At 35.4% G+C, this 13,235-nt stretch overlaps 1 protein-coding gene across 1 annotated transcript in view; it reads left to right on the top strand.

The window, feature by feature from the left end:
* The window catches only part of LOC128546258 (multiple epidermal growth factor-like domains protein 10), a 66,929-nt gene that overhangs the window by 14,510 nt on the left and 39,184 nt on the right, over positions 1–13,235 (top strand). The gene's annotated exons all lie outside the window — the stretch shown is intronic.

Below are 13,235 nucleotides of genomic sequence, written 5' to 3'. Positions count from 1 at the left end.
TAAGAGATATAGCACTTACCAAGTAGATCCTGTTTCTTTTTAAATCATTTAAAAAGGTCAGTAACAATTTCAGGACGACTCGCAGACTTTCAGGAATCGGTGCCAATGTCCAATGTCCTTTTGGATTCGAATCAAATTTCGTTTTGGGTTCGAATGTTCAATGTCGTTCTTGGTTCGCATGTTCATTGACGTTCTGATATCGAATGTCAAACGTCGTTTTGAATTCGACTGTCCAATGTCGTTCTGGATTCTTATATGTTATGTCCAATGTCAGTTTGGACACGAATTTCCAGCGTCGTTCTGGGTTCGAAAGTCTAATGTAGTTCTGATATCGAATGTCCAATGTCGTTTTGGATTCGAATGCCCAATGTCCAATGCTGTTCTAGATTCGAATATCCAATTTCGTCCTCGGTTTGACTATCAAGTTTCTTTCTGATATTTAATGTCAAATTTCGTTTTTTATTCATACCTCCAATGTCGTTCTGGGTTCGAATGTCCAATGTTGTTCTGATATCGAATGTCCAATGTCGTTTTGGATTCGAATGTCCAATGTACCCCTGGTTTCCAATATCCAATGTCGTTCTCCATTCGAATGTTCAATGTAGTTCTAATTTCGAAATGCCAATGTCGTTCTAGGTTCCAATGTCCAATATTCTTTGTTTGATTATTCAATGTCGTTTTGATATCTAATGTCAAATGTCTTTTTCGATTCAAATATCCAATGTCGTTCTGGGTTCAAATATCCAATGTCGTTCTGGGTTCGAACGTCTAATGTCGTTCTGAATTCGAATGTGCAATGTCGTTCTAGATGAAATTCCAGTGTCGTTCAAAAGTTGAATGTTCGTATGTTCAATGTCGTTTTGGTATCGGATGACCAATTTAATTTTGGATTCAAATGTCCAATGTCGTTTTGGGTTCGAATGTCCAATGTCATTCTGGTATTGAATGTCCGATGTCGTTTTAGATTCGAATGTCCAATGTCGTTCTGGGTTAGAATATCCAAAGTTGTTCTGAAATTGAATGTCCAATGTCGTTCTAGGTTCGAATGTCCAATGTCGTTTTGGGTTCAAATGTCCAATGTCGTTCTGATATTGAATGTCCAATATCGTTTTTGATTCGAATGTCCAATGTCATTCTTAAATATAATGTTCTGGTATCGAATGTCTAATGTCGTTTAGGAATCAAATGTCCAATGTCGTTTTCGTTTCAAATGTCCAATTTCGTTCTCGCACTGATTGTCCAGTGTCGTTTTGAATTCAAATGTCAAATATCGTTTTGGGTTTGAATGTCTAATGTAGTTCTGAATTCGAATGTTCAATGTCGTTCTGGGTTCGAATTTCAAATGTCTTTCTGAGTTCTAATGCTCAAAGTCGTTATGATATCTAATGTCCAATGTCAGTTTGGATTCGAATGTCCAATGTCGTTCTTGGTTCGAATGTCTGATATAGTTCTGATGTCGAATGCCCAATGTTGTTTTGGATTCGAATGTCCAATGTCGTTCAAGGTTCGAATGCCAAATGTCGGTTTAGATTCGAATGTCCGATGTCTTCCTGAATTCGAATGTCAAATGTTCTGGATTTGAATGTCCCATGTCGTTCTAGGTTAGAATGTCCAATGTCGTTCTTTGTGTGATTACCCAATGTTTTTCTGATATCTAATGTCCAATGTCTTTTTGGATTCAAATGTCAAATGCCGTTCTGGGTTCAAATGTCCAATTTCGTTCTAATATCGAATGTCCAAAGTCGTACTGGTTCCGAATGTCCAATGTCCTTTAAAATTCGACAGTTCAATGCCGTTCTGAGTTCGAATTTGCAATGTCGTTCTAGGTTCGAATGTTCAATGTCGTTCTTGGTTTGATTATCCAATGTCGTTCTGATATCTAATGTCCAATGTCGTTTTCAATTCAAATGTCCAATATCTTTCTGGGTCCGAATGTCCAATGTCGCTCTGATATCGAATGTCCAATTTCGTTCTGGGTTCGAATGTCCAATGTCGTTTTTGGTTCAAATGTCCAAATTCGTACTGTTATTGAATGTCCAATGTCCTTTTTGAGTCGAATTTCCAATTTCATTCTTAACTAGAATGTTCTGGTGTCGAATGTCCAATGTCGTTTAGAAATCAAATGTCCAATGTCGTTTTGGTTTCAAATGTCCAATTTCATTCTGGCATTGATTGTCCAATGTCGTTTTGAATTCAAATGTCAGATATCGTTCTGGGTTTGAATGTCTTATGTCGTTCTGAATTCGAATATTCAATGTCGTTCTGGGTTCGAATTTCAAATGTCTTTCTGAGTTCGAATGCCCAAATTCGTTCTGATATCTATTGTACAATGTCAATTTGGATTCGAATGTCTAATGTAGTTCTGATGTCGAATGCCCAATGTTGTTTTGGATTCGAATGTCCAATGTCGTTCTAGATTCGAATGTTCAATGTCGTTCTTGGTTTGATTCTCCAATGTCGTTTTGATATCTAATGTCCAATGTCATTTTCGATTCAAATGTCCAATATCGTTCTGGGTCCGAATGTCCAATGCCGCTCTGATATCGAATGTCCAATGTCGTTTTTGATTCGAATGTCAACTGTCGTTATGGGTTGTAATGTCAAATGTCGTACTGAATTCGAATGTTCAATGTCGTTCTTGGTTCGAATGTCAAATGTCATAATGGGTTTGAATTTCCTATGTCATACTAAAATCGAAAGGTCAATGTCGTTTTGGTATCGATTGTCCAATTTAATTTTAAAATCAAATGTCCAACGTCGTTTGGGTTGGAATATCCATGTCGTTATGGATTCAAATGTCAAATGGCTTTCTGGGTTCGAATGCGGAATGTTGTTCTGGGTTCAAATGTCCAATGTCGTTCTGGGTTCGAATAAACAATGTTGTTCTGGTATCGAATGTCCAATTTGTTTTGGATTCAAATATCCAATGTCGTTTTGGATTCAAATGCTCACTGTCGTTCTGGGTTCAAATGTCCAATGTCGTTCTGAAATCGAATGTCCAATGTCGTTCTGGTAGCAAATGTTCAATGTCGTTCTGAAATCGAATGTCTAATATCGTTCTGGTATCGAATGTCCAATGTCGTTCTGAAATCTAATGTCCAATGTCGTTTTGAAATCGAATGTCCATTTTTTGTTTTGGATTCGAATGTTAAATTTCTTTTTGTGTTCGAATGTCAAATGTCGTTTTGTATTCGAATGTCCACATTCGTTCTTGGTTCGAATGTCCAATGTCGTTCTGAAATCGAATGTTCAATATCGTTTTTATATCGAATATGTCCAATAACATTTTAGATACGAATATCCAATGTCGTTTTGGGTTCGAATGTCAAATTTCGATCTGATATTGAATGAACAATGTCGCTCTTGGTGCGAATTCCAATGTTATTTTAGGTTCGAATGTCCAATGTCGTTCTTGGTTTGATTGTCTAATGTTGTTTTGAAATCAAATGCTCAATGTCGAATGTTTAATTTCTCGCCATCTTCACGCTTTAAATGTCCAATGTCGTTCTCTTATCAAATGTTCAATGTTGAATATCGAACTTCTCAAAAACTTCACACACTTAAATAATTCATGAATATATACGATAGAAACTGCACGTACATTATAATTAGAATACGATGAGGATTCCAAATATAGTAACATTGTAATGGATATCCAGCCATAGCGGAAGTTTTCCCGTGAAAAATAGAGAAATATACGTTACAAAAACAGGGGGTTATCGAGGATAATACAATTACAGTTATACAATATTTGTAATTCTCTGTAAAGCGGACAACGACATATGCACATACAAGTTAATTTTTTATTTCCTTTAGGCCACACCAAATTGATAACTTGGTCAACGGATTTCGCGCTGCAGTTTTACTAGAATCAGTATTTTTTTTTCGAAAATCAGCTTCCGCTTGCTTTAGTTTTTGCAGACTGATTTCAAAATTTCAGGGCAGGCCTTTTTTCAGTGTTTATGTGCCTTTTTCATTGTAGTGAAGCGACAGGAATTCATAAAATTTGACACTTTTAATCATAGTTGTCCATTAAAACAGCAGGAGAACATGTGTCAAGCTCTGTATTGCACCAGTATGCAAAATTGACAGGACATATGACATTTAGATTGTATAAATATATCTTAGAAAGGTCATTAGGATGGTCATTATTAAAATCAGTGTCATCTTATAATAATTGGTGATAAGAACAAAAGTTTTGCTACGATCCTTAAAATTTTACACATATATCAACAATAACTGGGTAGCAGTTAAATAATATGGTAGTTTAATTCAATTTGGACTACACATCCAGTGTTACATCATTGTCCATTCTAAAATGCCTATCAAACTTACATTGGTTTCGAGTGAATTCAAATTTCGGCAATTGTAATACTTTTTGTACAGATGGGAAGAAGTTCTCTTACTTATACCCAGTCCATAAATCCATGATGTGCATACTTTACCTTGAGACTAAAAATAGGTAAGTCTGCTGTGAAGTCTGTTTGTGCATTCTTAGGACAAATAGAATAAGGAAAATGGAACTACATACATGTTTTCGAGTTTATTTAGGGTTGAAACCTATGACATCCGTACATTCACATATTCCATATGTTGTGTAGAGCAAGACGCATAAACTATTTTATGCTTGTCCTGCTGTTTACCATCATAACTTGTAAGAAATAACACAGGAACTTAATAAGGGCAAAGTAATCCTTAAGAGCCTACACACTCAATCTGAGAAACATGCATTAAACAAGCATTAACGGTTTTTTTATTTTTCAAGTATAGTTTAAATACAAGAATATTATGTTACTGTTTTATAGCTTTTTTCTGATTTGTTTAATGGGTATCATCAGATCTATTTGTCAAAAAGAAACTGAAGATGATAATGCATTTAGTTAAGACTTGCAGCATCAAAAGTATGTCTTTCCTTATCTGCCAAAGTTAAATGTTAAAACAAAGTACAGCTGAACTGCAAAATTAGTTATTGAATTTACAAGTGATAGGGCCATCAGTCGATGATGGATTTCCTGGCATCTGGCGAAATTGCAAGTTGACAGACACTATAATGTATAGATCATGGGTACCTAATGTACGGGTGAGGTTATTGCAGTGTTTGTCCTTGTTCAACTTTCCCCTTCGGATTCCTCCCCCACCCCCAACCCAGTTTCGCCCCTTACCATGTCCTTCTCCTTTATCAATATTCAGCTTATATTAATATGTACTTGTTTGATGTTTGAAGCAGCCCGTCTGAAATATTTTTCCATTACAGCTTCTTTTTGTTGTAGGTCTACTATGTAAATGCGTGGCTCTGGGGCTGTGTTTTTGGTGCTCTGTGTTTCCGAGAAATCTACCCTTACCTATTATCTTTTCCATATATAATAAGTTCTGTTATACACTACATGAGAGTAACAGCTTTCTTATTCTTATGTGGGGACATAGAATCCAAGGAGAAACGCTTTGTTTATGTGGCAAGGGCACTGGTTTGCCTGGGATTAGTTCTATACACTAGAAATGCCAGCTGTTGTCCCTGCTCTCAATTTTTGTAAATATTACAATGTAGCGCGTCCCGGTAAACATAAAGATATATCGGAGTCAGGTGTTGAGTGGCTGCCATGTATTTTTGGTCAGTATACATTCTAAAGTATTTGAGGTGTTTACAAAGTCACAGAGTTCTTACATGGAACGCTTTTTATAATGAATCATTCTGGAAGTTTAATTACGATTGCCTAACTAATATTCGAAACCCAGCAGTCATTTAAGATAAAATAGTGAACAGAATGGAAACAGTTTGGCATTTGGAAACAAGCACATCAATATATTAAACACAAAACAATGGGTTTTTTTTCTTAAATCTAGTCATTCAAATTAGAAATATCACAAAAAAACTATGCAAGTATTCTTTGATTTATAAAGTTAGGACACTGAAAAAGATACTGTTCACAATCTTCCGCATGATGTCCACAACTACAACTAAAATCAGTAGCTAATTGATTAGTACAAATATCAAAAATCAAGTTGCTGCTTTTATTTCTTAGTCGTGAGTGATTAAATACTTTTGTTCTCTCCGGGACTTCTGGCGCTTTAAACCGTGTTGTCAATAATAACTTTTTGAAAGCAGATAGGCTTTCTAATTGTATTGTTTTAATGGGTGATTCATTCCGCAATGCACAAGAAGATGGAATAAATGAAGTAGAAAATATTTCGGTACGTCTTCTTAATGTCTCATAATCCTTATTGTTTATTAAGTTATAAGGGTAATTACTTAGTTAATCTGGAACCATATTATGTTTTATTTCACTCATTGATATTAATTTCTGATATATATGTCTTTCGAAAATAAAACTATCCATCCTGTTTCCTTATGGAGATTATTTAGTGATACGGATCGCGTTGTTCTATTTACAATTTCAAAATTAGTACAGTTATCCCATACGACAGCTGCATATTCTAACAAGGTCGGAGAAATGAAATATGAATTTGAAATTCAAAGCTTTCCTGCGCAATGAAAATATCAGTTTGCGTGTACTGCCTAATATTTTTGAAGCGGATAGTAATATATTTTCAATGTGTTAATGCCATTTTCCATTGCTACTTAAAGTCACATTAAGATGTTTGTGACCACTAACAAATTTAACTGGTATATTATCAAAAGTAACATTAATATTATACGGCATTGCGTTTGAAAAATAATTGCCTCTGTTTTATTAGGTTTAAAATCTACAAGCCACTGATGCCTTTAAAATCTGCAATATTTTCTGTTGTAAATGCCAGAGTAGCATCGTCAATATCATTTACATAGATGAGAAATAACAAAGAACCTAACACTCTCCCCTGTGGAACTCCTGCCGTCACAGTCTTGAAATCTGATTGAGACGTCCCTACAAAGACATTCTGACAACGATTTGATAAATAATTTTCTGTCCAGTTAAAAACATTACCGATGATTCCATTTTCTTGTAATTTGATTAATAAACATTTGTGCCAGACACGGTCAAATGCCTTAGAAATATCACAAAATACTATGCAAGTATTCGTTTTCGAGTCTAGTGATTGAGTAATTTGATGATATATGTCGATTAATTGATAAAGTGTTGAATGGCCTTTCAAAAAACGTGACTGATACGAATAAAGAAGTTTACTTTCGTTGAGATTTTTGTATAGGTATTTATACACCGTTCTTTCCATTAGTTTACCCACACAACTTAAAAGATAGATAGGTCTATAATTGCTAACCGAATGAATATCTTAAAAAGTGGCATTACCATGGCTTTTTCCATATGTTAGGAAAAATGCATTCATTTAAAGACCTATAAAAGATTAAACATAACGGTTTGGCTATCGAATATTTAGTATGTTAAAAAGCTTTATGACTAATTAAATCTAAACCTACTGCTTTATTAACATCAAGATTAGATATTACATCTATGATATCCTTTTCTGTAATAATTAATTTAGATAACGAATTCTCTCTCTCTCTCTCTCTCTCTCTCTCTCTCTCTCTCTCTCTCTCTCTCTCTGTTGTGGGGGGTTGTTGTTGTTGTTGTTTTTTTGCATTTCTAGAAGGTTTACATTTCTATCGTCAGTACTCGAAATAGATAAGAAGTACATGTAGCTTTATCAACAACTTTAAAGTAAAGTTGAACTGAATTATCATCATCAATCTGTTTCATTTATTTCTGATTTTTAGTTGTTTTTACTAAATAGTGTACGTGTTTCCAATTTTTATTATTTATCTTGGCTTCTGCAATATTTTCTTCTATATTACTAAAAAACTTCTCCTTTGCAGACTTTTTGAGATTATTGACTCTGTTTCTTAGTGATTTTAATTTGGTCCAATCTGTATTTTTTTTACTTTTTATCGCTTTGGATCTATGTCGATCTCTGAGTTTAGAGTATTTTCCTATTTCCGAATTATACCACGGTTTATCACATGAATATGCAGCATGAACAGATACCATATTTGACTGTATAAAATCCCACTTTTCTTAATTGAACAAATTGTTCAATAACTCGAAACTTGCCCTTTTATAATACCAGACTTTTCTGCGAGAACACGTATTCTTTTCATCTCATATTTGTATGTATATAAACGTTGCTTTATGATCCCTTATTCTACTCTGTACGTCAATTACCCCGCTGTAAACATGTTCAATTCCATCAGATATTAATATGGGATCAATGAGAGTTGATGAACTATTAGTAACCCTAGTCGGTTCTTTGATAACATTTTCAAGATTATTAACTATAACGAGTTGTTTTACATTCGCATTTAATAGGTCCTCATTCAAATCACCGACTATAGCTAAATTAGAAATGACGTTGTATGCATTTTCTATACAAATACTAAAATCGTTCAAGAAAATAACTGGAGTACCAGGGGGACGGTATACATTACACAGTAAACCTTTTAAGGACATATAGCGAATTTCTAGCCAAATTGCAAGAATTGATGACTTTTCTAAATCATAACGACATTTCGACCACAGATTATTTGAGACATATGTAAGAATTCCCCCTGGGTGCGCAGACATATCACATCTGTGACATGTGAATTGCTCTAAACTAATCAATTCATTAAGTACATTTTCATTTAAATGTGTTTCTGTAAAACAGAGAATGTCAAAATCTAAAAGATTGTCATTTACAAAATTCATTTTATTTCTAATACTCCTAATATTTAGATGGCAAATAGAAAGTGAATTTGACTGTTCCGGTTACTATAAGATTCAGAACTGTCTGGTCCTGGATTTGTTTCTACATCTCCTGCCATTATCACCAGCATTTGTTGCGATCACATGTAGAAACACGATCAATATGCGAAGGGTAACTCACGGCACAGTTCGAAGCTTTGAATATGGTATTTGGAAGCTCGTTTTAAAAAAAATAACCATACACGTAGTGGGTGTGTATAGACCCCCGGCTCTATCGACTGATAACCAGTTCATTGCTAAATGTTTTGATTTTATCGAAAATATTTTACCACATTATGACAATTTACGTATAATGGGAGATTTCAACTTGCATATAAACGATGACAACAGTTCTATTACAAACTTCAAGGACTCCCTAGTAGCAATGGGCCTGGAACAACACGTTGATTTTAGTACTCATACAAGAGGACATAGCTTGGATCTAGTCATAACTGAGTCACTTAATTGTGTTAATGTAGAGAAATGTGAGCCTGGACCATTTTTATCTGTTCACTGTGTTCTTAAGGTTCTCTTAGATGTTAAAACAGAGACTTTTACTAGTAGGAGCGTGACATTTAGAAACTTTAAAAAATTGAACGAATCAGAATTTTCCAACGACCTAAGTGCAATAAACATTGATTCACAGAATATAGACAAGTTTGTGGAAGAGTTTGAATCGGAAATAGAGGATGTCCTGAATAAGCACCTCCCCTAAAAGAAAATAAACTATAATTAAGAGAACACCCAAACCATGGTTCAATAAAACATTGCAACATCTAAAGCAACAAGTTAGAAAGTCCGAGCGTACATGGATGCGTTATGGTAAAACAGATCAGTTTTAGTCGTATAAACAAGTAAGAAATGAATACAATTTTGAAATCAAACGTCAAAAGAGATAAACACTCAGTGAAAAGACAGAGAACGCTAAAGGTGATTCCAAGACTCTGTATTGATTGGTATCTGAGCTAACTGGTACCAAATATGAAAACCCACTGCCTCAAGGAGAGTCTAATAATTAATTGGCCGAAAAATTTGCTGACATTTTCATGGCAAAAATCTCAAAAATACGTCAGTCCCTAAGTGAATACCAAAACTTTGAACCTCAAGTAAAGGATATACAAAATTTTAACAAATTTACTGAATTGACTCAATACTACGTCTTCAGAGTTAGATATTTTGCCAACACGTATTCTGAAATCACATGTAGATGAACTTCTCTTTAGTATCACTAAAATGGTGAATCTCTCATTACAACAAGGTGTTTTCCCTGTGAAATGCAAGCAGTTGATAGACCTCTGCTAAAAAAGCAGGTCTTGAACTATAGCTTTCCAATTATCGTCCTGTGAGTAATTTATCATTTCTATAAAAACTTATTAAGAAAGCTGTTCTTTACAGATTAAACAAACATGTAAATCAAAACAGTCTTTTGCCTAAGAACTAGTCTGCATACAAGAAATACTATTCCTGTGAATCTGCGCTACTTCGGTTAGTCATTGATCTTCTAAGTGGTATGAAAACAAGAGCTGTCGGGGGACAGCAACGCTCGACTATTCAACAGCCTTGTCGATTGAATGAATACGAAAGTCGAAAAAGGGACATAATTTAGTAAAAAAGCAAAATAGGGTTATGGAACCTGCATAGTGCTTATCAGCTCATGACAGTGGACAAGTGTGTGAAGTTTCAATCCATTCCCATTACTGGGTACTAAGATACCAGCTTACATAATAGGAATTTAACCAAAAACTCCTAAGTCGAAAAAGGGGCATAATTTTGTAAAATGCGAAGTTGAGTTATTGACCCTTTGCATTGCATGTCATATCATGACAGTGAACAAGTGTGTGCAATTTCAATCCTTTCCTATTAGTGGATACTGAGATACCAGCTTACATACAAAAACTTAACCAAAAATTTCTATGTTGAAAAAGGGGCATAATTTTGAAAAAAAAGCTAAATAAAGTTATGGGACCTGCTTTGTGCATGTCAGATCATGACAGTGAACAAGTGTGTGAAGTTTCAATCCATTCCAATTAGTGAGTACTGAGAAACCAGCTTACATACAAAACCTTAACCAAAAAATTCGAAAAAGGGGCATAATTTTGTAAAAAAGCAAAATAGAGTTATGGAACCTGTGCAGTATAAGTCAGTTTATCACAGTAAATAAGTGTGTGAAGTTTCAATCCATTCCCACAAGTGGTTACTGAGATACCAGCTTACATACAAAACCTTAACCAAATCGGGACGCGGACTATGAATAGTCGAGCTAAAAAGGAAGTCACGGCCCTTATTGCGATTGACTTAAGTGCGGCATTTGACACTGCCGGCCACGACATTCTTCTAGAAGTCCTAAAAGCACAATATGGCGTCTGTGATACACCTCTTCAATGGGTAGACTCCTATTTAAGGCCTCGTACTTGTAAGATTAATATCAGGAATGTATATTCATCAGACCGCCATCTTGAATACAGTGTGCCCCAGGGCAGTTGCCTTGGTACTTGGCTGTATCTCACTTATGCTGGAATTCTTTTTGATGTCATTCCAAAATCCATATCAGTCTACGGTTTTGCTGATGATCATATAGCAAATAAAAGCTTTCGTCCTACATCTGTTTCCGTAGAATCACAAGCGATCGGAGACCTTGAAAGGTTCGCAGTTATAATCAATGTAATCAATGACTGGATGAACAGAAACAAACTGTAAATGAACACTTCCAAAACTGAATTTATTATGTTTTTCCTCCGCCTCACTCCCCTTATTGCCCGCTCCTTTCCCTTGCATATACGTTACTTTTTGCACCCCCCCCCCCCCCTCCCCATTTACTTTTAGTAAGTTTTCGTGGCTCCCCTTTGTTTTGGCAGCCGAATCCTAAGACGGTACTTGATTTTTTTTCCTACATGTGTGGGTGCGTTTGTATGCTTGTGAGTCTATAACGGTACCCTACTGTTTTTTTATGTGTTGCTTGTTCGTTTTTCTATGTTATTCAGTTGATCGTAGTTGTATGTTTATCTTTGGTACATGAGTGTCTGCGCTAATGTGGTTTACGTTGTTATGCGACTGTTTTTGTTAAAGAACATGGCATTCCCTTGTATATTCGTCCTTGTTCAACTTTCCCCTTCGGGTCCCCCCCCGCCCCCCCCCCCCCGACCCCACGACCCCATTTTGCCCTTTACCATTTCCTTCCCCTCCATCAATATTTAGCATGAATTAATATGTACTTGTTGGATGTTTGAAGCAACCCGTCTGAAATATTTTTCCATTGCAGCTTCTTTTTGTTGTTGGCAAATGCGTGGCTCTGGGGTTGTGTTTTCGGTGCTCTGTGCTTCCGAGAAATCTACCCTTACCTATTATCTATGGTAGCAGACCTCAATTGAACAAATGTTTTATAAATTCCATTAACATTGCTGGTGATGATGTCAAACGTGAAAGCACAATTAGATATCTCGGTGCATTTCTTGACGAAACCGAAACCTTGAACTTTAAAGATCATGTAAATCGCAAATGTCAGCCATATTGAATTACCTACGAATTAAGAACATCCGAAAATACTTAATAAAAGCAGCCACTGAAATTGTAGTTTTGTCTCTAGTTATTTCACATCTGGATTATTGCAATGTCATACTGTATGGTGTAGCTAACTGTAAGGTGCGTAAGATGCAACGTATTCAAAACATGTGCGCAAAACTTGTCCTTAACAGGAGGAAATTTGATAGTTTGTAACAAGAACGGTACCACTTACATTGGTTGCCGGTGAAAACAAGAATTGAGTTCAAGATACTTTCTTTCATGTATTATAGCTGTCACATTGGCAGAGCACCTCTGTATTTAACAGAATGGCTTACAGAGTATAATCCTTGTAGACAAGGTTTGAGATCGTCTGAAAATTCTAAATGTCGTTATGTTGTTCCATACAACAAGTGCAAAACATTTAATGATAGAAGTTTCTGTACTATTGGTCCAAAACTATAGAATGAACATCCGTTAGAGCTACGCAAAAGTAAATCACTTGACACATTCAATAAAAAATCCTAAGACACTGTATTTCAGAGATTTCGCGACATTGTTTTAAATTTATGATAACTGCTTATCATGCGAAAACAGCAGGTGATAGTTCTTAAATTTTTGTAAAAGGTTTTTTTATTTCAACATTTATATCTCCAAGGTTTGTTTAATAAACGCACTTGTTGGTTAGGCTCTATGGGTAGGATTGTATGTAATATTTATTTCTTAAATAGTATGTAATGGTACCATTAACCGGGGGGGGGGGGGGTGAACCTCTATATGCAGCTCGTCTGGTCGTACAAGATGCTCTAAGCACTGGTATTGGCAATAGGGGTAAAATGATCCCAAGGGGAGGGTGCGGTCATGACTGTTTGTTACAATAAGTCTGTTATTATCATTATTGTCATTATAAATATTGTTATAATAACTATTATTATTATCATTATGTACAACGCCAAAACTTTGGAATGAACTGCCGTAAGAAGTACGTAAACGTAAATCACTTGACACATTCAAAACAAATCTTAAGACACTGTATTTCAGAGATTTCGCGGCATTGTTTAA

This window comes from Mercenaria mercenaria, chromosome 10 (genome assembly GCF_021730395.1).
Source record: "Mercenaria mercenaria strain notata chromosome 10, MADL_Memer_1, whole genome shotgun sequence".
Lineage (NCBI taxonomy): Eukaryota > Metazoa > Mollusca > Bivalvia > Venerida > Veneridae > Mercenaria > Mercenaria mercenaria.
The sequence above is the reverse complement of the archived record's forward strand: the minus strand, read 5'-3'. Positions and strand labels throughout refer to the sequence as shown.